Genomic DNA, 24,548 nt, shown 5'->3' with positions numbered 1-24,548 from the left:
GGCTAATTTTTTGTATTTTAGTAGGAATGGGGTTTCACTATGTTGCTGAGGCTGGTATGGAACTCCTGAGCTCAGGCAATCCACCAGCTTCGGCCTTCCAAAGTGCTAGGATTACAGGCGTGAGTCACCGTGCCCAGCCCATTTGAGATTCGTTTTTTTCTTTTCTTTTTTTTTTTTTAAGGCATGAGGTCTTAAGAATGTACTGAATATTCCAGTGCTTATAATTTTTAATTCTGACTTTGACACCCACTTTGATCCCTTGCCTACTAGTTTACTTTGTCCTTGTATAATCCTGCCTTATGTAAATGATACCAGCAAGACAGAGGTGATAGCAGCTCTAAAGATAAACTTGGCCCAGATTTTTTTTAATTTCTGGAAAAGACCAGATGTATGAGATTAAAAAATACAGAAATTAAAACCTTAACCATGTTTCTATTTCAATAAAGAATACACAGATTAAATAAAAAACTGATATCTTAAAGATCAACATTATGGAATTTCAGCTTATTTACTCATTATGTATATGTTCAAATTATATTTCAAATGATGACAATTGCATTTGTAAACAAGTATGTTAAGTTCTATAAAGTTCTGTAATACATTGCATTGAATATAAAGTAGTAGTTTCCAACTTGATAATATATAGTAAGTACTTACTTAACATAGCCATAGGTTCTTGGAAGCTGACTTTAGCTGAAAAGATGTATAATGCAACCAATATTTTTTTCTCTTTGACATTATAATAAAGCAACTGATGTAATCCAAGGATCTATTGTATATTGCTTCTCTTAAAGTCACATTTTCCAAGAACCTGTGACGTTAAATGAGGACTTACTGTATAGATGTGTAATGCCAATTTGAGTTTGGCAAAGGGAGTGCACGGCAAAAACAGGAATATTTCAATAAAAGCTCTTTGTTTCTAGGTACTTTTAGGTAGAACTCTCAAACTGGGACTGCTACTACATTTTAAGATCGTAAATGTTGCCACGATAGATAAGAAAGCAACCAGATTATAGGTTTAAAAAGTTCTGATGCTGTTCACGAGAGTGGAATACTACACGTAAAGGAGATATCGGTGGAGAGATTGTCAATATCAGAAGAGTATGGCTGAGGATCTAGTCTATAAAAAATATAGTTTTCTTTTAACTGATTCCTTTGGTCCTAACCGGAAAGATGAAACAGTAATTACATTCTTTTTCTTTTTATTCAATGTGAAAAAGAACTATTAAATCTTTGAAATTTTTACAATTATTTTGGTAAAGTTAGCAGAATGTTTTATATTTATAATCACATTTGTTTTCTGCTTGTCATGCTGAAATTAAATTTTAATCCTGAATTATTTGTATCGCTTACCTATAGAGCCTATATTTACTGGAAAGTTGTTTTTTTCCTTTTCAATATCAATATGTAGAGCCGGACTCAGAGATTATCTGAACATATTTGATATAAGCATAATGCCAATGTTCTTAATCTTTATTTTATCAGGTTATCTTTGATGATTCTTAAAAGTTGGAAAGAACCTACACTTGATACTTACTTGCTCAGAAACAAATAATACAGAATAATGGAAGTGCAGTCGTGCCTTTTGTTTTTATCTCTGGATATTGTTTATAGCGAGCTACTGAAATACCATAGAGGTTTGATATACTGCCACCTATGGAAGAGAAATAATGACCATTAAGCTAATTTCAATCCTGATAAATGTTTATCGAAATAATAACAATTTGACAGTTTCCGAAACTAATGAGGTGCCAAATCACTGTTACTTTAAAATTATCCTTCCCTGAAATTGGTGAAAGGTCAAAGAATGAAATTCCCACTTTTAGATTTCTGTAAATTTTATTTGCAATGATAACGCAATGGCTTATGAATGTCTGTCAAAAATAACAATATTAGTTGGAATACATTTTGAGTGTCTCCCGACAGGTATTTTATTTAGCTTACAGAAAGTTGCGTTTTCTTACCAGGTCAAAATATTCCATCTGCTTCTGTTTCTCCCCAGCCAATAATTTCATACATTTTCTTGAGAAGAATTGTCTCCATGACAGTAAAAACTGGGGCTATTTCATATGTAAACCTATAATACATATAGATAAATTCAGCTGTGACTGATATTACACGGAAGAGACAAAGTAAAGTCCTGTGTTAACGAGATCATATAATTTTTAATTCTATATTAGACTATGTAAGAAATGGTTACCTTTTATATATTCTAAATTGCTTATTCCAGATTGAGTATGTTAGTTCTACAAAGAAAGCATCATGACTTCCATTGTTTTGTGCAATATCTGAAAATTTCTTTCCCACCTGGAGGAATTTTGAAAGCAACCCCCATCCTTTCAGAACACACAACATAGTTTAGGATCAGAAAATGCCCAGTTATTAAGAAAAAAAACCCTATATATTCTTTAATAGACAAGTTAAAAAGACATAGATCTGGAGTTGCAGACGATGTTTTGCAGAACATGAAATGGGTAGAAAAGGCCTTTTCTAGAAATTGTTTGATAAATATCCTTTGTATAAGGGTTGTCCTTTGAGGAAACACACCAAAAAACAACTAAGAGTTATTATGTTTTCAATAGTAACAGCTGTAAAGCAAGAAGATAGCACAATACAAGAATAATGTGGGACCCAGGGAAAAGGATTCAGAGATGACCATGATGGGACCTCTCCCTCTAATTGCACACCGTGCAATTAGAGTCAGCTCTTCAGATAGCAAAAGCTGGAATTCAAGGCTGTAAGCTTTCCTTTGTGCATACTCTGTACAATAAACAGTGAATTATTTACAGTGGGTTCTGAAACCTGAAGGTGGCTTTCGTTAGTCTCAAGAAATCCTTTTATTTGTCATAAAAAATGTTTAAAGTCTCCTTTAAGTGTCCTTAAACATAGATATTGACATCAGGCACTATTTATGTGCTGCTTTGGATGCTCTCAGCTTGCTCCGCCTCTAAGGCCTTTGGACAATATTCAGGCCCAGCCACACTCACACACAGCCCCTAACAGTGAGTCACCTCCTCTCTTGACAGCAGTCACTGGCCTCCTGCCCAGAGGTTTCCTTTTCAGCCTGAAACCAAGAATGCCCATCCATCAGGTAGGGGGAAGTCAATATATCCTGTGGTACAATCCTTTGGCCCTAGGAGACCTGTTGGAGTGTAAATTCTTTCCCCTTCCTCCCGCAGATGAACTGTCCTGAGAAGAACAAACCCCGGGGGATCAAGCACTCACTGTGCTTATATTCGTGCTTAGACCCAGGTCTCTAATGATTCCTCATACTGCTCATCTGTCCTTTCCTGACCCACTTCATTTCTTCTCAACCTTGCCCTTTCACATGGCATACCCTAAAAATAAAGTAAGACAGAAGCTCTTGCCTCCAGCTCTGCTCATAGATGTAGACTAAGAAAACCCACTATTAGAATTAAGATTTTAGTTCTAAGAGGAACAAAGTAGGAAGCAAGCCTTATTCACTTCTATTTCAGTAGGGCTCAATTCCTCCAGAATGTACTGTGTCAATTTCAGCTTCCACACATGACCTTTGTGATCCTATTTCACCTCTATGTAGTAGGTGTTACTATTTTCAAGAAACAGAGACTTACTAATCTTCACAGCATTGTAGAGTGGTAGAATCAGGAATCCAATTTTATTTTCTCTAATTCCATCTTACATGCTTTTGCACCATCTTAAGATTATGGTAAGAGATATCCAGTCATTAAGAAGGAGGAAACTTCTTGAAAATAAAAAACCATCTATCTCTTAAATTATTTCTCTTTGCATCTACCATCTATGCTTTCCACTATTCCTCTATTTAAGCTCAATAATATGTATTTTCTTCACATAGAGAATGATTAAGTCTCATAACAATGGGATTCCAAACTATGGAATATAGTTTATAAATTTATTTTGTATAATATATAACATATATAGCCTATTGTCTAGAAAGACAGTATTGCTCGCTACAGGTTTAACTAAAGAGCCATTACAAAGCAAAAAAAAAAATTAAAAATAGCAGTAAGCTAAGTACACTATTTTTATTTGAATTTCATATTTACAAAATACTAATTACCACAATGGACTATGCATCATTAAAATCTCAGTGATATCTACACAGTTAAAACAAACCTCAGTTTTCCCACATAACAGAGCAGGCTCTTATAAATATTTAGTTCTTGGTTTTAAAGTTTGAAGTTCTACCAGCTATCTCTTTTGATTGCTAAATTATATTAACATCTGACACAGACTATTCCTTTCAATTTAGTATCCAATCATCTCTCTATCCTTTTTTACCTTGAAAAATATTGCCCTAAAATTAACTTTACTTCAAAACACATTAGCAGTATATCTAATTTTCTTATGGCCACAAGTTTTGCCATGGCAAAGGTCAATATTTTAAAATAATCATGTCAAAGTTAAATCTAACTTTTCTTTAAAAGTTTACTCAATATGATTGAGGTTCTAATTTATATTCAGAGAAGTTTTCATATATATGTGTGTGTGCTTTTTTTGTTTTTTTGTTTTATTTTGTTTTGTTTGTTTTGTTTTGTTTTGAGACGGAGCCTCCCTCTGTCTCCCAGGCTGGAGTACAGTGGTGCAATCTCGGGTCACTGCAACCTCCATCTCCCAGGTTCAAGCCATTCTTGTGCCTCAGCCTCCTGAATAGCTGGAATTACAGGGGTGAACCACCACACCCAGCTAATTTTTGTGTTTTTAATAGAGATGGGGTTTCACCATGTTGGCCAGGCTGGTCTCGAACTCCTGACCTCAAGTGATCCACCTGCCTTGGCCTCTCAAAGTGCTGGGATTACAGGTGTGAGGCACCGTGCCTGGCCTTTATGTGTGTGTATTTTAAACAACTACGTACTGTGGGCTGTTTTGAGTAGTGTTGAAATGATTCCACTCCTAGAACTTGACTCCCAGTCCACACCCTAACATCTGAGGCTAATCAAGTAAATTCAGGCCCTGAACATTGCCAGAGAATTTTCAGACAACCACATAAACTTCACACATGTCACACAGGAAACACATAGCAGCTTCTTTGCATTTCTCCCAAGTTTCAACTATTTGTTTTTGACACAGCAAGCATCGTATCCAGCAAAATGGAACTTCCACTACCTACATCTTCACTCTTGCTTACGTGTGTCTAATAATTTCACATTTCTTTGGTACAGAGGGATACTCACAGGTTGGTATTTGCAGTGGCTGTCAACCATTCCTCTTCAAGTCCAATCATATCTAACCCACTGAACAGCTGGTTAAAATAGCAAGGATGTCTTGCAGACAAAAACAAAATTGCAATAGGCCAAAATAAAAACTAGGGTTAAAAAATACTGAAATTTGATAACAGTTTTTCACTTACCAGGTACTCATGTATTGAGCACACTTAAATTATGTTATGCAGTAAACATTGTTGAGGAACTATCCTATACAGAGACATTCCTGAGTATTGGAGATATGGTGATAAACCAGATGGGCATAGTTGCTATCATGTGGATTTTACAGGCTGGTTGAAAGAAAGACATTAAACAGATAATGACACAAATGTGTTTGATTACAATTGTAAAAAGTGCCACATAGGAAAACGGTGTGGTAAGTCCATTCTTAGAGGAGGGAAAGTAGCCAGGTGAGTGGGCCGAGGAAATCTCCAGAGAAGTCTTCTTGGAGGAAGTGATTTTTAAGGTAAGATCTAAACTTAAGCATTACCAGACAAAAAGATTTGGAAAAGGAGCAAACTGAAACAGATCTCAATATGCTGAAGGGTGAGAAAGGTCCTGCGTCTAAGGAAGGAAGGTCAAGGACGGGGGTGTGTGCAACTACTTCAATGGACCACTTAGGCAAAGTGGGGAGAAGCCACCTAAAACATTAAATTTTCACGGAAAAGCTGTTTATATGTTTTCGGGGCATAATATTAGATCCTTTTACAATGATTTTTGAAGATTTATATTAGTAAGTAATCTTTATTAGTTGTCAAATTGAACAATCTATATTTGATATAGTTTGGGTATTTGTCCCCTCCAGATTTCGTGTTGAAATGTGATCCCCAATGATGGAGATGGGGCCTAATGGGAGGTGTCTGAGTCATGGGGGCAAATGCCTCATGAATGGCTTGGTGACATCTCTGCTGTAATGAGTGAGTTCTGGTTCTATTAGTTACTGGGAGATCTGACTTTTAAAAAGGCTTGCACCTGTCCTCCTCTTTCTCTTGCTCATTCTCTCACCATGTGGCACGCTGGCTTCCCTTGGCCTTCTGCCATGAGTCAAAGCTCCCTGAAGCCCTTACCGGAAGCAGAGGCTGGCGTGTTTCTTGTACAGCCTGCAGAAATGTGAGCCAAATAAAACTCTTTTCTTTATAAGTAATTATCAGATGTAGGTATTCCTTCATAGCAAGACAAATGGACTCACACAATATCCAGCTTAGTTTAAAGTAATCTTCCCTGGGATTCCTGGCTTACACCTGCAATCCCAGCACTTTGGAATATAATTTATAAATTTATTTTGTATAATAATTTATACAACATATAAAACAAATCATATTGTCTGAAAATACAGTATTGCTCTATACAGGTTTAACTAAAGAGCCAATATTAAGCAAAAATAAAAAATTAAAAATAGCAATAAGCTAAGTAGGCTATTTTTATTTGCATTTCATGTCTACAAAATACTAATTACTATCATGGGCTATGCATCGTTAAAATCTCAGTAATAACTAAACAGTTAAACCTCAGTTTTTCCACAGGGCAGGGGGCCGAGGAGGGCAGATCTCTTGATCTCAGGAGTTTGAGACCAGCCTGAGCAACATAGTGAGACCCCTGTCTCTACAAATCATACAAAAATTAGCAAGGTGTGGTGGTGTGTGCCTATACTCCCAGCTACTTGGGAAGCTGAGGTGAGAGGATTGCTTGAGTGTGGGAGGTCAAAGCTGCAGTGAGCCGTGATCACCCTACTGCACTCCAGCCTGGGTAACAAAGCAAGACCCTGTCTCAAATAAATAAGTAAGTAAATAAAAATTAATCTTCCCCTTCTTATCCCCTAAATAGATTATCTTTTGCACTTCTTTCATGACATATTTTACAGACGACTTGTGTCACAGCTCTTTGTGAGTCCCTCTCTTTTTTCCTCTAGTATGTTACATTATCTGTGTTTCAACAGTGTCCTCTCCTAGAACATCTGTGTGGGTTCTTAACAAACAGGAACTCAATACGTACTTATTAAGTTGGATGAAATGTAATGTCTGGAAGTTATGAGCTGTGTTAGGGAAGTGTTCCTTTCTGTTATTTACTTATCACTTTCTTAGCATCTTTATTTTTTCTCTCTGCACTTCAGATGTACAGAAATGGAAATGGAAACGTGGAGGGTGGGTCTACAGATTTACCCTACATTTGCAATGCTAGATAAAGGGAAAAAAAGGAATTTAATTTATGTAAGTCAGAAATGCTTCCCAATTGCCCCACTATTTTTCAGAAATACCATTTGCTGCTTTTATTTCTAAGCTAAATTTATTTTAATTTCACATTTACTTTATACGGTTAAATTTGAGTCTACAACAGGGTATTTTCTTTCTAATCTTATAAAGGCTTTCTTTTTATTTTGTTTAAAAATGGTTTTCTAGTTATAAATATACTACATGTTTTAGAAATACATAAAATACAAACTATACATAGAGAATAGTGATTTTTATGCATATATAGGAGACAACCTGCCTACTTATCTATTCAACTACCTATTTATAATAAATACATTCTACAAATGATATTTATAAAGATATCCTAAAATGATACAAAGATAGTTTACAAATGTGTTTATTATAAATAGGTAGGTATAGACACCTATATATTGTGTATGCATACACACATGGAATTAACAATATAATTAAATATAACTGAGATATTGAACATATTATTTTGTGGCATACCTTTTTATAATGATCAGTATCCTATGAGAAATTCCCCATGACTTCTCTAAAACTTTAAATGGTAATATTGCATAGTATTTATTTCAAAGGATATTCTCTGTTTATTTAAGATAAATTTAAAGACAAGCATCCTTTGTTTTCTGTTATTAAAATACAGGCAGCAATGAGCATTCTCAAATGTAAATCATCTTTGTGCATTAGCATGGCAGATCAGTTTGGTCTGAAAATAAAATATTATTGATATTTAAAGTGCTGGGGTGTAACAAATATGTCCTAACAATGTCCATATATTTGATATTTATCAAATAGAAGGTATCCATTCACAAATGATTTCTAATTATTAAAATTATACATAAATATTTTTCAAGATAATATAATAAAAAATTAATAAGCCCAAGTAGGGATAATGTATTTAGAGCCACTTTGTTGGTCTTTTTTTTCAAAGACTATGTTCATTCCAACACACTATTTAGTATGTTTAAGATTTTAGAAAAAGGGTTCCATAGACCCTATTCAAACTTCACTTGCCCCTGAAAGTATGATCACTTTAAATGGCTAAGAATCTAGTTACAGTAACCGGGTGTGGTGACTCAACACCTGTAATGCCAGCACTCTGGGAGGCCGAGGCGGGTGGATCACCTGAGGTCAGGTGTTCAAGACTAGCCTGGCCAACATGGTGAAACTGTGTATCTACTAAAATTACAAAACATTAGCCTGGCATGGTAGTGGGTGCCTGTAATCCCAGCTACTTGGGAGGCTGAAGCAAGAGAATCGCTTGAACCGGGGAGGTGGAGGTTACAGTGAGCCGAGATCGCGTCATTGCACTCTAGCCCGGGCAACAAGAGGGAAACTCAATCTCAAGAAAAAAAAAAAAAGGAATCTAGTTACAGTAAAGCTAATTTAATCAAAAAACACAATTCCAGAAATATAAGATATATATATATATATATATATATATGGTAATTTTGATGCTATGTATTTTACTGGTACAAAGGATAATCAATTTGGCATCAATATTGAATATTATAAAAATAAATGAAAACTGATAAAAATTATACATTTGCTTGCCATTAAAATGTAATTTCCTGAATCAAAACTATTTACTTTCTTTTATTAATTTTTAGAATTTTAATTTTAAAATAATGTTAATTTGAAAACAATTTTTAGATGATAATCCAATCTGAAAAAAAAAAGCTAAATATCTTAAATAAGAATAAATAAAACTATGATTATTTTTCAACACAAATGTAAACTCAAAGCTATTCATTCAATTTACAGTTCAAAAACATCGATCTGAAAAATCACCTGTTTTAACACTGTATTTTAAGGTATCTGTGCAATCAACAAGATTCAGGGTGGTCAGGCAGTTCTAAGGTAAACCCATCTAAACCTTCAAGTAGTTGATGAGGATGATGGGAGTCCAATATTTTACTCTTACCATCAAAGGTTTTTTTTTTACATAGTGCAGAAAAATATCTACCACTTGCAGCAGAAAATACTTTGTTAAGTCTTTGTCATCCTTGGATGGCAACAAATCTAGAGAACAGAGATAAACTACAAAGTCAGTAGCTAAATGGCAAAGAAAATTTCCAAGAGATAGAATTGTAAACTAAAGATCATCACTGTAAACTAAAGATATTAAAGTGCCATGTCAAATAGCAAGTAAAGTAGCATTTTCCCAAATCTTATCAACAATCTTCAATCAATGTCCCATTGGACAACCTTTATTTTTCACCAAAAATTAACCATTTAAAATTAATGCCATTGGAGCAGGTGTCCCTTCAAGATCTCCTAGAGATGTACTTTACTTGGTTGTACTGCCACAAAATGATCTGGTCATTCTACTTCTAAAAGTAAATTAAATGGTCAGATCTTAAAGAACATTGCTATAAAGACACATGCACACGTATGTTTATTGCAGCACTATTCACAATAGCAAAGACTTGGAACCAACCCAAATGTCCAACAACGATAGACTGGATTAAGAAAATGTGGCACATATACACCATGGAATACTATGCAGCCATAAAAAATGATGAGTTCATGTCCTTTGTAGGGACATGGATGAAGCTGGAAACCATCATTCTCAGCAAACTATTGCAAGGACAAAAAACCAAACACCGCATGTTCTCACTCATAGGTGGGAATTGAACAATGAGAACACATGGACGCAGGAAGGGGAACATCACACACCGGGGCCTGTTGTGGGGTGGGGGGAAGCGGGAGGGATAGCATTAGGAGATATACCTAATGCTAAATGACGAGTAATGGGTGCAGCACACCAACATGGCACATGTATACATATGTAACAAACCTGCACGTTGTGCACATGTACCCTAAAACTTAAAGTATAATAATAAAATTTTAAAAAAAGAACATTGTAATTGCTTTGATAAACATGTAAAGCACATGAGATTTATGTATTAAAAATAACAAAGGGATACATTTGTTAATGGCATTTGTACCTGAAGCATAAGCATTTGATAAATTAGTCATTACATTCCCAGTGTGAGCTTCTTTTTTCTCGTCTTTCTCGGTTGATTGAAAAGTACAGATAGACATTTTTCCCATCTGGTCCTTATCTAAGTTTAAAAGGTTAATATTTTGGGCTTATTAAAATGTGTTGATAATATGTATTTCCTCCCTTGTCTGTTATCAAATAGATGTTTCTAACAAATCCATAATAATTGCGACTCCTATTTCCTTTCTCATGTAATCTCTGGAAGATAGATATGAACTGGAGAGAAAACTCAATTTTATTAAAATAATATAAAGAACAAATGATACACTTATTGTTAGTTTTGTATCAGTTTAGAGTATAGGATTAGGAATATAATAATGAAAAAATATGTTATCCATAAATTACAATGCCTACTACAGAATAAGATTATTATATTAACACTTAGCTGCTTATGACAATATCTACTGTATCTTAAGTGGGCCTCAAGTGCCTTGCACACATTTTGATCCTCACAATAACCTTTAAAGGATTTTTTATGCAAATAACAAAATAGATAAAGAAGTCAGATAATAGTAACAACTTTTTGAGCATTTACTATGGCTCAGGCATGTTTCTAACATTTCATATGTATTATTCAATCCTCATAACATACAGTTAGGATGTAGGCACTACTATTGTTAACACGAATAGCAATATATGGTAGATTTTGGATTTATAGGTAGATCAGATTAAATCCGAGGGCCATTGCAAATTAATAGTTTAAAATATTAAGTTCTAAAATTCTCTTCAATAAAAATATTGAGCCAAACCTCCACTCAAACAAACACGTCATTCTTAAGTGTCTTTTAGTGTTCTGGGAAATGTAGTGGGGGAAAGGAAGTACAAACTGTGGTTCCTGAAATCTAGGTAATTACCCATAGCTATACATAGAAAATATAAGGTAGCTAGAAAATGAGGTATAACTACATTTTGTACTTTTGATTTTCATAAACTTGTAGTATTGTTTCCAGGTTTAACAAGATTTTTCTTAAATAAAATCAACTGTTTTCCTTTGCAAATATTGCATTTGTTAAGACTATAGCAACATTTACTTGGTTCGATTTTTGAAACTGATACAATGTTTAAGCACTTTGAAATGTGTACTCATTGTAAATGCAATTTTTTATTATAGTATTTTAATAAAGAATACAAATCCAATGTATTAAGAAATTGTGCATAAATTGTACAGATTACAGTAATGAGATGACTTACACATCATGAAGTATATTTAAAAATAAATTTTCATATTACACATTGACCTTATAGACATATATTAGGTTAATTCTACGTATATTTTTTTCTAGAAGATAAGGGTAGTTTTACATTTCCCTGCTATAAACAGTAAAATAAATTCTGAAGTGACTAAGAGTGTCACTTCTTTTAAATAATCAATAGAAACAAATTCACAAGTGAAATTTTTTAAAAACCCTTTACATGAAGCAATGTTGCAGAAAGTTTGTATATAAATTATGTAGAAGCCAACAAATTTTGTATACTGGCATAAGAATTACACTCCACTAATAGCTCCACTACATATTGAATCTACAATCTAAAACTATGTTAAACTTTATATTTAATAACAAAATAGTTAAGTGCACAAGTAATATGAAGATTGCTAATATACTTCTGTCAAAATATTTTAATAATAATTATATAAAATTAGAAAGACTCATTTTACAGTCTTCAGTTTTTAACAAGTTGCAAAATATTACTCAAAGCTTTTATAAAAATATACTGTCTCACCTACCAGTAATTTCCATGTCCTCTTACAAAATTTCAACTTACTTGCCAGGCTATATCCACATTTCTTGAAATCCAATGTGCAGTGAAAAAAATTACTGTCTGCTTTAAGAGAATATTTGGAGCCAGAGAGTGTTTTCTTTCTGTGAAAAATAACTCAACCATTGAAGATTTTTTACTGCTGTAATTTGTAATACAGACTCTTTTAAAGTCTTTTCTTTGAGGTCATAGGAATAATTCTATTATTTATAAAATGTAATTTTACAAATTTGTAATTTAATTTTTATTTTAAACTCTTGATAAGCAATAACTCATTCAATGCTTTTATTTCATTAGAGAATTAATTGACAGATGGTTGTAATGTATTTGTATTTAAACATCACTTGCTTTAGTGCTTTTTAAAAATATAATTTAATGTTAAAAAAATAAAAGGAATGGGCTTCAACTTCCTTTAGACAATTACAACTTTTATCTGCAAGATTGTGTTAGTTATGTAACATTCTAGGGTAGAAATTTAAAAAAATGCATGGGACTATTAATAGCATGAGTCAAATCCTCGTAACACAAGAATTACTTTTTACTTTTGTATTAAAACTCTAATATTTAAAATAATCCATAATGATTATCACTTTGAGCCCCATTACCAGGTGTCTATTTTCTCAAGAATTTATCAAGTATCAGCTTATTTCTGTTGAGTAATGTGCTGGTCAACATTATTTGTATTTATTAAAGAAGTTTTACATATGTTCCTAAAGGAACATGAAAATACTGATAATTCACATAACAAAAACTTCTGAAAATATGTTAGTCTCTACCCTAGGCATGTAGGTGCAATTAATAAACAGATTAAGTAACTCTTAATTCACTCTAATAATGATAGAAAAATATTGCAAATTGTAAAAGTCTGTTGACAACTTTCAAACATGATTTGGGCCAGTTGTTACAACTTTTTTTTCTTTTTTATTAAGGAGTTCACTAGAGCCTCTAACAGAAAACAAAGCCAAAAAACCCCACTGTATTTGATGATTTCAAAAACCACTTCCTCCTTTGCTTTCTTCCTGCTTTCCATGGAGTTGATCCATGATTGTGGAAATGGATAGAACTAGGAAAATAGGGAATAAAAGCTCCACGTCCACAACTATGTTCTCTTTTCTTCAATGACCTACTTCTTTGCTCTACTAGTGTCACCGTGTCTCTTTTGAAAGATTATCCGAATATCTTCATTCAGAAAAGAGGAGCTCAGCCTCATGACTCCTGGACATCTACTCATCTCTGTTAATAAACCCACCCATGTTATTCTAGTATATGTACTACCTGTGAGTTAACCCTCCACTCTCCTAGGCACTGATAGGATTGTATCCTGCAAAGTTTCCTCCTTCCCTCCTCTATTCTCATCCTTACCTGTTCCTTGCCCCCCAACATTATAACCACCAGCAACCTAGCTTCAAAATGACTCAAATAATCCCACTTCAAAGGAAATGGATTTTGAGCCATAAAGTCTCTTTAGCTATTATTCCACTTATTTCCCTTTATGTCCTAGCACTTGGCAATTAGACCTTTGTTTATAGACATGCTGAGCATGAAACTAACCCTCTCAAGGCTCAAAGGGAAAGTAGTTTTTTTTTTAATTTTTACTTTAGCCTAATTTTACACATTTTTAGCACACATATAAATTGAAATTGAGACCACTCAAACATTTTCTCTGCAAAGCGCATAAGTGCTTTCTTACGTTATGCTACATTAGATAGACCTAAAAAATATAAGAGAGAGTAATACTTTTTTCTTAGGGTTGATAATAATAAAACCTATAGAATTCTTTTTGGTTGGTGTTTCTTCTTTTTCTTATGTATTTCTTTCATTGGCCCCCTTCTGTGTTTCATACAGTGTTAAAAATTCTCCATATGTTGAAATCTGAAAGAAGGTGTATGAATTAGGTATTACTATTGTCTTGTTCTGTATCATGTCTTCTTTTACCTCAGTTTCTCCATCAATACAATGGACATGGTAATAATATCTACCCATGGATATGTGCTATCAAAGGAGATAAAAGCTCTAAAGTGTTACAATCTTTTAATTCTTTATATTATCATTTTTTTCTCTGGCAATACTGACAAAACAAAACAAAAGCAAAACAAACAAACAAAAAACAATTTTGGTGATGCCACCATTTTGACCAAAAACTTTTAATAATTTCCCATCTACTATATTATAGTCTTAAAGTTGACCCTTTCTTTGCCCTACCTCCCACCACTCATCTAGAGAATGTCTGTGTCTCAAAAGTAGGACCACTCATTCTCTTGCACACTTTACCTTTTCTTACTTCCCTTTATATTTTGTGTAATTTCTTCTACTTTAAATAACTTCCCTCTTTCTTCTAATCCAAAGCCCATATATAACATATATTTACTGAGAACTTATTATACATGAAGCATTCTTCTAACCTAGATTCATATTTGTTCATTTAATTCTCCTTGTAGTCTTGTAAGATTTATTGCCATTTCCTCTGTCCATTTTACAAATGACAAACTTAAGGCACAGGGAGATCTTACAGCTTGTCATGGATCACACAGCTAATAAGTGGCAAATCTATGATTCAATTCCAGATAGTCTGGTTCTAAAGTCTTCTCTTAACCACGAATCTGACTTCTGTCTTATAGGGTTCAAGTGATATCTTAGTAACTCCATAAATACTTCTTTATTTCTACCACTGAGATGAAGTGATATTTATTTTCTTCTGAATTATCATACTAAGTATCTGTCAATTTTTGTAGAGCTTACCTGGCAGTCTAATGAATTTATTAGACATTCTGCATTGATGTTTGAAGGAGTTACAAAATGTTCATTCAGTATTGTCCTCAAGGAAGTATAATTTGGTAGAAAAGAGAGTAGTGAACAGAAAAAAATATTTTAATAATGTGAAAGGTGCTACATTTATAAGATTATAACCATTGATTCTAGTAGAGACATGGGACAGGATGGTTAGGGAGGGTGTTACCGTGGTGTTCTAAAAGCATTTAGCAGAAGAGTTAAGGCAATCCGGAAGGCCATCTAAGGCTCTCTAAAGAGGTTGATATGACATGGTAATTGGCATTTATCTAGAGGATGCAGAAAGAGAAACATACTCAAGGAAAAATAAAAGAAATGCATAAGGTCTTGAGAGACCAATTGAACAAATAAGATAAAGCTACAGTATATGGCACAGCCCAGAAAACCAAAAGGAAGAAATCATCCTACGGGGTGGGAAGGATATGAGAGTGTGTTTGGTATTCATCCTTTACAGCCCAGAAAACCAAAAGGAAGAAATCATCCTATGAGGTGGAAAAGATACGTGAGTGTGTTTGGTATTCATCCTTAGAGCAATAGAAAACCAGAGAAAGGTTTGAACTATGGAGGAATGACATGATTGTGGTTTTCTTATGGTTATAGAAACAATGGTAATGGGATGATAGTTGAAAGTATTAACTAAGTGTCTCAGTAAACCTTTGTGCAGGAATTCTGTGTTTACCTAAGAGATTCACAGAGACTAGAGATAGAGACACGTGCTAGCTGGCAAAATTCTTTCAAGTGAATTCCAATTTAAGTGCATAAAATTATGATGGCACTATATAATGTAAACTTATAAAAATAATGTGGAATTATGGGTAAGAGAACCACATTTCAATTCTGAGAATAAGAAGGAAAATAATTTATGGGCATTGAGCCCTTAGTATGTAGCAGGCTCTATTTTAAACTCTTGATAAGCAATAACTCATTTAATACTCTCAACAACTTAATGAAGTCCTTTAGTAGTTAAAATAGTGTACAGATGCTTTAATAGAAACCAAAATAATAGGGACTTAAGTCAACGGTAAGATTTAGTTCTCTTCTGTATAGAAGCCTGGACTGGTAGGTGGCTAACGGCTGTCACACTGTTGTGCTCCATGAGGTCATGCAGAGCTCTGGGTACCTTCTTTCTTGCCATTCCTTAGATCAATGCTGTCTGATAGAAATATAAGTGAACTAAATGTGTAATTTTAAATTTTTCTATTAATTACATTTTTCAAAATAAAAATAAACAGATTAAATTAACATTAGGGATATATTTAATTTAACCTAATAGGTCCAAAATGTGATCATTTTAAATATGTATTACCTCACAATTAGGATGCTAAATTTCATTGGAAATACTTGGTCATATTTAGGTTTCACAAAAATTTTGTTTGGAAAATGTTAATACACACAAATTGTTTCAACATACAATTTTTTAATAACTAAATTAAGTATTTGTTTTTAAATTTAAAGTAATTAAAACCAAATACAATTAAAAATTCTTTTATTCAGTCACACCAGCCAATTTCAAGTGCTCAAGAGCCCCATGTGGCCAGTGGCCAGTGGCCACTGTACTAGACAGCACAGGTCAAGGGTATAGCCTTCATCCACTTTTCATCCACTAGCTCACTAGCACTGTATCTGAATTCCAGAGTAAGAAATGGGGAAAAAGGGGGATAAGAGAAATTAGCCTAAGGCTTAAGGTAGGAGGCTAGGATAGAAATCACAGTCTCATGCTCGATGGACATCTTCCTTCCTTTGTTTATAGGCAAGGAGGAAGAGAATAAGGGCAAGGATGTGCTACCAACACAAAACTGAAGAAATGGATATTGGAAAAACTAGCAGTCCACGTCACTTGTGGATACTCTTGTAGCACTATTTTCAGACAAGAAAAGGGAGACACAAAAATTTATGTTTCTACTTTTATACATTTGTTAACTAGTAAGTTGAAAAAAAAAAGTATTTCTACCATAATATAAAGGATGTTTGAAATTTGAACATTATCCAATATATCAGATTTTGACAATTGTTATCTAATGTTTTATTTATTTTTTTTTGCTTTACCTGTGTTGATACTCTAGCTCTTAGATTGCATGAACTTTAAGGAAATGAAAAAAAAAATGTCATTCAATTCCTTTTACACTTTCACGGTGCCTAATATCATTCAATTCTTTACACATATACAGGATGCTTAGTTATACTGTAAAGTCTAAAAAAGAACTAAATTATTCTTTCACATAAGCCATATTTACTAGGCTTTCTTTCCACATAATTTTTGATTATCTGAGTTCAAAAGATACATGTGAAGACAGAATAAGTACAACTAAAAAACATAAACAGCAACTTGATAAACACTCAGAAGTCTTAGTGATATATGTTTACTTTGTGAGGTTTGACTTCATCTATTTTCTTAAGTCACTGATCTCTTCTGGAAGAATTTTTTTCATCTTTGGGGAATTGCTTTTAACAATATAATGAAGCATACAAAGTACAGAGAAAATCGTGCAGGCTTTGTAGGAATGTCTGGTTTTTATATTCATGTGATTATTTTCATTGTTCATCTCATTGTAATTTTTTGTAAGAATTTGTAAGCTTTCTGTTTACCTATATTGAAAGAAAAAAATCACAATCATATAATAACATCGAAACTATGTTGTTCTTTGTGGGTTTTGTGTCTAGAATACATCTTTATTTTATTGATCTTGAAAGTGAAAAAATAGTTTTGTTATGTTTTAGTTTTTGTAAATCACATTCATATTATTCTGATATATAATTTGTACCATGTATCTACGATGTAGAAACTAATTCACAGAAAGTGTAGGAACTTCATTCTACAAAGTGCAACTCACAACTATCAGGGCAGAATTTTTACCCCAAACCGAAAACCAGATCACTCAACCTTAATCCCTCCATTTTGCTGAAACAACATAACATACTAATTCTGCCGTCCCACCTAGTGGCTTTCTAAGTAAACTCTAGTCGTTTTATGAATATTTTAAATTATTTTCAGGTAACGTATGGTTTTTACTTGAACATAAAATATCAGTATGTAAAGCAAAATGATTTTTCAGGTTTAGTTTAATCTGAACTGAACCATACCTAGAGCATCTGTGGTAATTGGCTGATGGCAACCAAGGCAAATGTCATGTGATCCTAGGTATGTAAACCAAGAAGACAGGGAAACAGTATCCGGTTCGCTACAGATAACTGTTATAAGGAAACAACTTAATCCATAACTCTGAATGAAATATATTTGGAATGGATAGTAAAACCAATCAACTTTCTTTGTATTTTAGGAATTAAGGTTTAGCAGGATATATCAGGTCACATAATTTGTGTTTAATCAGTACCTCCCAGCCTACCCAAATCACTAAGACTTACTTTGAAGATTGCAACAAGAACTGGAAGAAAAAAAATTAAAAACGGCCATTAGGCAAATTTTTGCCAATTAAATTTGTCAAAGAAAACATGTTACAGAGTTGGTAGTGGTTTTTTAAAAAGCAACTCCTAAACCTTCACAAGAATATAAATTGGTATGGCCTTTTTAAAGAGTATTTTCTTATTTTAAATTAAAATTCTCCCTTGATCCTATAATTTTGCTTTGACAAATCTAAATTAAAAAACTGTGTTACTTGTCATTGTGAAGAGAGTGAAAATAATCTAAAATATCCATCTACTGAAAAAAACTTAAATAAAATATGGCGTACTATTTTATTTATTGCAGAAGCACATAGCTATGTAGAGTCAGAAAAAGACTTCCCAATACTTTAAAATGTAATATATCCTAGGGTATGTGTGAGAAAATCCCATTTTTGGTTGGGCGCAGTGGCTCACACCTGTAATCCCATCACTTTGGGAGGCTGAGGCAGGTGGATCACAAGGTCAGAGATCGAGACCATCCTGGCTAACATGGTGAAACCCCATCTCTACTAAAAATACAAAAATTAGCTGGGCGTGGTGGCAGTTGCCTGTAGTCCCAGCTACTCGGGAGGCTGAGGCAGGAGAATGGCGTGAACCCTGGAGGCAGAGCTTGCAGTGAGCCGAGATCACACCACTGCACTCCAGCTTGGGCGACAGAGCGAGACTCCGTCTCAAAAAAAAAAAAAAAAAAAAAAAAGAAGAGAAAAGAAAATCCCATTTTTATGAAAAAGTACACATACACACACACACAGTACATTCAGTGAACAATATGTAGTGAGTAACTTAGAGACAAAAAGAACTGGAATGAATACACCAAATTATCTATTACTAATATGGGAGTATTCAAGAATGGTAGTGGTAAAGGGAGAATTTACTTTTATATATTTTTTTAAGATTTCATTTCTTTAAAAACATGTAATAAAATATATGGCTGTGCACTGAACACCAGGCTGTGAGTGCCTGGAGATTTCATGAGGTTAGGCAGTGAATATGTATAGACGAAATAAAACTTACTAAGTAAGCTGAACAATACCCAGAGCTCACATGGTTGAGATCCATCTCAGTTTTGAAGTAGGAGAATGGAGAGACCAATTCGAACACATGAAACATTCAGCAGAGCTCTCAGGAAGAGCCAGAAAGGCTGCAAGTTAGAAGTAGGCCTAAATTAGTTCTAGAATAAAGGCTACTCTAGGACTAACAATGCTTAAAAGTCAAGAGTTGCAAGGATAATGTGAACTGCCTACCTAAGCAAAACTCATACTCTGAAGGATGACATCTATATACAAAGCAACATAAAATTCACAACGTCCAGCATCCAATAAAAACAATGAGAACACATGGACACAGGAAGGGGAACATCACACTTCGGGGACTGTTGTGGGGTGGGGGGAGGGGGGAGGGATAGCATTGGGAGATATACCTAATGCTAGATGACGAGTTGGTGGGTGCAGTGCACCAGCATGGCACATGTATACATATGTAACTTACCTGCACATTGCGCACATGTACCATAGAGCCTAAAGTATAATAATAATAATAATAATAAAAAGAAAAAAAAATTTTAAATATGCAAAGAAGTGGAACAATGTAACCCACAACCAGGAAAAGAAAATTAGTAAGTAGAAACAACCAGAAATAACAAAGCTGATGGAATTAGCAGAAGGAATTTTGAAAACGTGTACTACAAATATATTCAAAGATTTAAGGAAAACATAAATATAATATAAAGAGATATGGGAACAATAAAACTAAACTAAATTGAATTTCTAGGGCTGGCTGAACAAATAAAATTTATAAAATGAAAAATTTGCCAGATTGATCTAATAGAAATTTAGAGGTTACAGAAAAGGAAAAAGATAAGACTAATGAATTTGAAATGCATTAAACATTGAAGACTACCTAAACTAAAGGGAGAAAAAATATGGTCAGAGCCTAGTGGCATATGAAGTAAAATAATAGAGTTTCATATATGTTTAAGTTAAGTTCCAGAAGAAGAGGAAAAAGAAAACTATCTGAAGAAACAGTGGCTTAACCTCAAATTTGATTAAAACTATAAACCCACAGATCCCAGAAAGTTAATCAAATCCCAAGGTGTATAAACAGATGAAAAACCACACCAGAATGTATATACCAACTTGCTGAAAGCAAATAAAAGTTTTAAAAAATTTACAACAGTCAGAAAAAAAAGATGTACAGGGGACTAAAGTTATAAGAATTTTTAAAGTGCTTTAAAAGTTTATTTAAAGAAAACCACTGAAAACTAGAATTCTGTGTTACATTTTACATCACAAACATAGTGAATTTGTAAGTAGCACTACAAGACATTAAAGAATGTTATTTGGGCCAACTCAAAACAATAAAATAGATTCTTCTTAAACTTTGCTCTACATAAAAGAATTAACAATGTTAGAAATGATAAATATATGGATAAAATTATCAGATTATTTTTTCTTGTTTTCAATTTTTATAAAACAATTCATCATTTGAAGCCCCAAACCAAAAGGTAACTAACTGTACTATCTTTCTTTTCAAATACGTCAAAGAAAACCAACAATATGAAGACATAAGAACGAGGAATGCCTGTTGGATTTAGTAGGATGGCGAGTATTGGTTGTATTTGCCAGAAAAAGTTTCAGTAAATTATTAAGAGCAGAAGCCAGTCTGTGGTGGGTTGATAAGTGAATGATGGCAATTTCCAGACATACATCTAATTACCAGCATGCATTTCCCATCTTACCTTTCAAAATCCTATCATAATTATATTTAATGGAAAATTCACATTAGATAACATTAAAAAGATTGCAAAATAGAAAATGGAGGAATGATAAGTGATTTAAGAGGGTGATGCATAATCTCCATACAGATCTGTAGAGACATAAAACAACTGCCTGGAATAACTCTGGAAAGGTATAAGTGGAAGCACCAGATAGTGCAGAAAGTGAGGGTATGGTGTGACGTAGAAAACAGATGATCGATTGAATATTAGTAGATAAAGATTGAACCCCAAGATTCTCCTCCTTGTGTAACCAAGCAATCACCATTCTCTTCCGCTCTCTACCTCTGCGTTCCCAATTCCTACGGAATACTGAAGTTTTATGCCTTTAGGAAGTGAACTTGGGAGATTTTAAAGTGACAAAGCATATTAAAAGCAAGGGTGAAGCAAAGGGCTACAAACTGAGGAATTAAGTGTAATTCGTACTGCAGTCTAACTCTTTGCACTGATATGCTTCCAAAACCACCAGCAAACATACCTTTCCTCTTTCCTCGGGAACCTCCAAAGGACCCAAAAGCAAGAGAATATAAGTGGCCTCCTTGTCACAAATAGAAGAGCTGAGAGAAAATGTTTCAAGATGCTCCACTGTAAAAACTCACCAGGTGCCTGTAACTAATTTCTCTAATTGGCATTCTCACTCTCACATTCAAAACTTTCACAATGAACATACAACACAATCAATGATTACCAGCCAGTAGGGAAGTGGGTCTTAAATAATCAAATAAGAAACTGAGAACATGCTTTAAATAGAAAAGAGAGAAAACACAAAAATAACTCATAATATTTCCAAAGAAACAAGAGGTGATCAAATATCCACAAAACAAGAACCATAGCCAAAGCAAATAAGCAGAATAAGAAAAATTTCTTAGAAATTAAAACATGGCATGTCAGAATCACTTAAGTACCTAAGTGACAATATATGTTAAAGCCCAAAATACAGTTAAACAATACATTATTTATCTGCGGAAAGATTTATGAGCAAAGAATATATAAAGAACTAATATGTTGAGTTACAGATTAGCATCCCAAATGCAATTAACTATTGTTTTAATTTAGAAACATAATTACAATGCAAAAGGTAGTATTTTAGTTCTTGGAAATGTAATAGGCAAAAGATGAAAAAGATACATACACATGCATTAGGCTATGTAGACGCTTTTAACATTTCCCTTTCAGAGTAAAATTCAAGAGAATTTAAACAATGAAATCCACCAAATGGCCATTTAAATAATTGTGGAAAAAATTTTATATGCCTGCCCATATTACAATTGAAATTATCTTGGAAAGTGTTTTCAAATGAAGAAGACATTATTATTTTTAGAACATTTTATTCTATTTTATCAAATGTCACTTATACTGGTCTTTCATTATTCTTCAGGTTAGACACTATTCAAGGGTATTAATGTTGAGGAAATGGACCCATTTTTCATTTACTTACATGTTATTTAGAAATTTGAAATAATTTCTCATAGAAAAATATTCATGTCATATTGTCTATAAAAATCACTAAATGTAACTGCTGTATTTCATTATTTTAAGTAATATTATTTATATCATTGGATTCTTCATGAATTTAAAATAAACCTTTATTTAACATGTTGCTTAAAAGTAACATTGGGTAACTAACCATAGACTAATTTGATTTAATGCAGAAAGAGAAAAATAAAAATAAAACTTTGAAATTTGAGAAATGTAAATGATTGATTTTGTATCATTTCAGTTTTGTATCATACACGTTAATAAAAGTTTAATATTCTGTGCCACGAAATTGGAAGTAAGGATAAAACATAAGAGTTGCATACTGAAGGAGAAAGATAGGTCGACTTGAGGGAAAGCACTCATCCACTTGTTAGAGTTCTAAACTAAACTAGCCACTTTTTCATGGAACACCACCTTTACCTCAAAAAAAAAAAAAAAAAAACTATGAACATCTAGATTTGTGTGTTTGGCAGACTGTTTTTTGTTTTTGTTTGTTCAGAAATGAACAAAGTGAATCTTTCAATATAAGGGAAAGAATTGAGATTTGATTATAAAATTTGAACTTTCAAGCAAATTTAGGAAATTTCGTTCTGCTATTGTGAGCTTGACAGCTTCCCAATAAATATTTTCTTTGACATAAACAGTAAGACTAGAAGATCTCCATTAGTCATTAAACCAGTATTTTCCAAATGACCAATGCATATTACAAGTCATGCATTTCAAAGTGCAAGATGAACCAATGGATTTTAATATAAAAGAGAACAAAAAGTTCAGTGATACACTTTCAAATTCCACACTTCAATTAACTGCTAAGAAACTGCCACTTCTAATTTTTTGTATGTATCAAAGAAAAATAACCACAATTATATTAAAAGGCTATTAAAATATGCCTGCCTTTTCCAGTTACACAAGTGTTCCAGCTGGATTTTCCTTATTTTATTTTTGATACATAATAGATGTACATACTTTTGGAGTACATGTGATATATTCACATAATATGTAAAGATTAAATCAGCATAATTGGGATATTTATCACCTTAAATATGTCTTTTCTTTATCATGAAAACCTTCAAATTATTTTCTTCTAGCTATTTTGAGATATAAAATAGATTATTGTAAACTCAAACACTAGGTCTTATTTATTCTATCAAACCATATGTATTTTTAAACTATTAATACATGTCTCTTTATCCTCCCCTCCCCTCTACCCTTGCTAGTCTCCAGTTTCCACCAATCCACTCTCTATCTTCATGAGATCCACGTTTTTAGCTCCCACATATGAGTGAGAACATGTGATAGTTGGCTTTTTATACTTGGCTTAATTCATTTAACTTAATGACCACTAATTCCATTCATGTTGCTACAAATGATAGGATGTTTTATGCATGAATAATACTCCATCGTTTATATATACCACATTTTCTTTGTTCATTCATCCATTGGGGGACACTCAGGTTGATACCATGTTTTGGCTCTTGTGAATAGTGCTGCTATAAACATGAAAGCGCAGGTATCCTTCAATATACTGATTTCCTTTCTTTGGGGTATATATTCATTAGCAGAATTGCTGAATCATATGGCAGTCTTGTTTTTAGTTTTTTGACTAAAACAAATCATACGGTAGTTCTGTTTTTAGTCTTTTAGTTTTTGTATGGCATTTTCCAAAACTCCATACATCCTCACCAGCATCTGTTATTCCCTGTCTTTTTGATAAAAGCCATTTTAACTGGGGTGAGATGGTATCTCATTGTGGTTTTAATTTGCATTTTTCTGATAATTAGTAATTCTGAGCTTTTTATTTATATACACCTGTTGGCCACATGTATGTCTTCTTTTGAGAAAATGTCTTCTTTTACCCATATTTTAATTGGATTGTTTTATTCTTTAGATGCTTCCATTGACACATTTTGAAACATACAGAACCC

The sequence above is a fragment of the Pongo pygmaeus genome, chromosome 17, assembly GCF_028885625.2.
Source record: "Pongo pygmaeus isolate AG05252 chromosome 17, NHGRI_mPonPyg2-v2.0_pri, whole genome shotgun sequence".
In the NCBI taxonomy this organism is placed as follows: Eukaryota; Metazoa; Chordata; class Mammalia; order Primates; family Hominidae; genus Pongo; species Pongo pygmaeus.
This window is presented reverse-complemented; position numbering follows the sequence as displayed.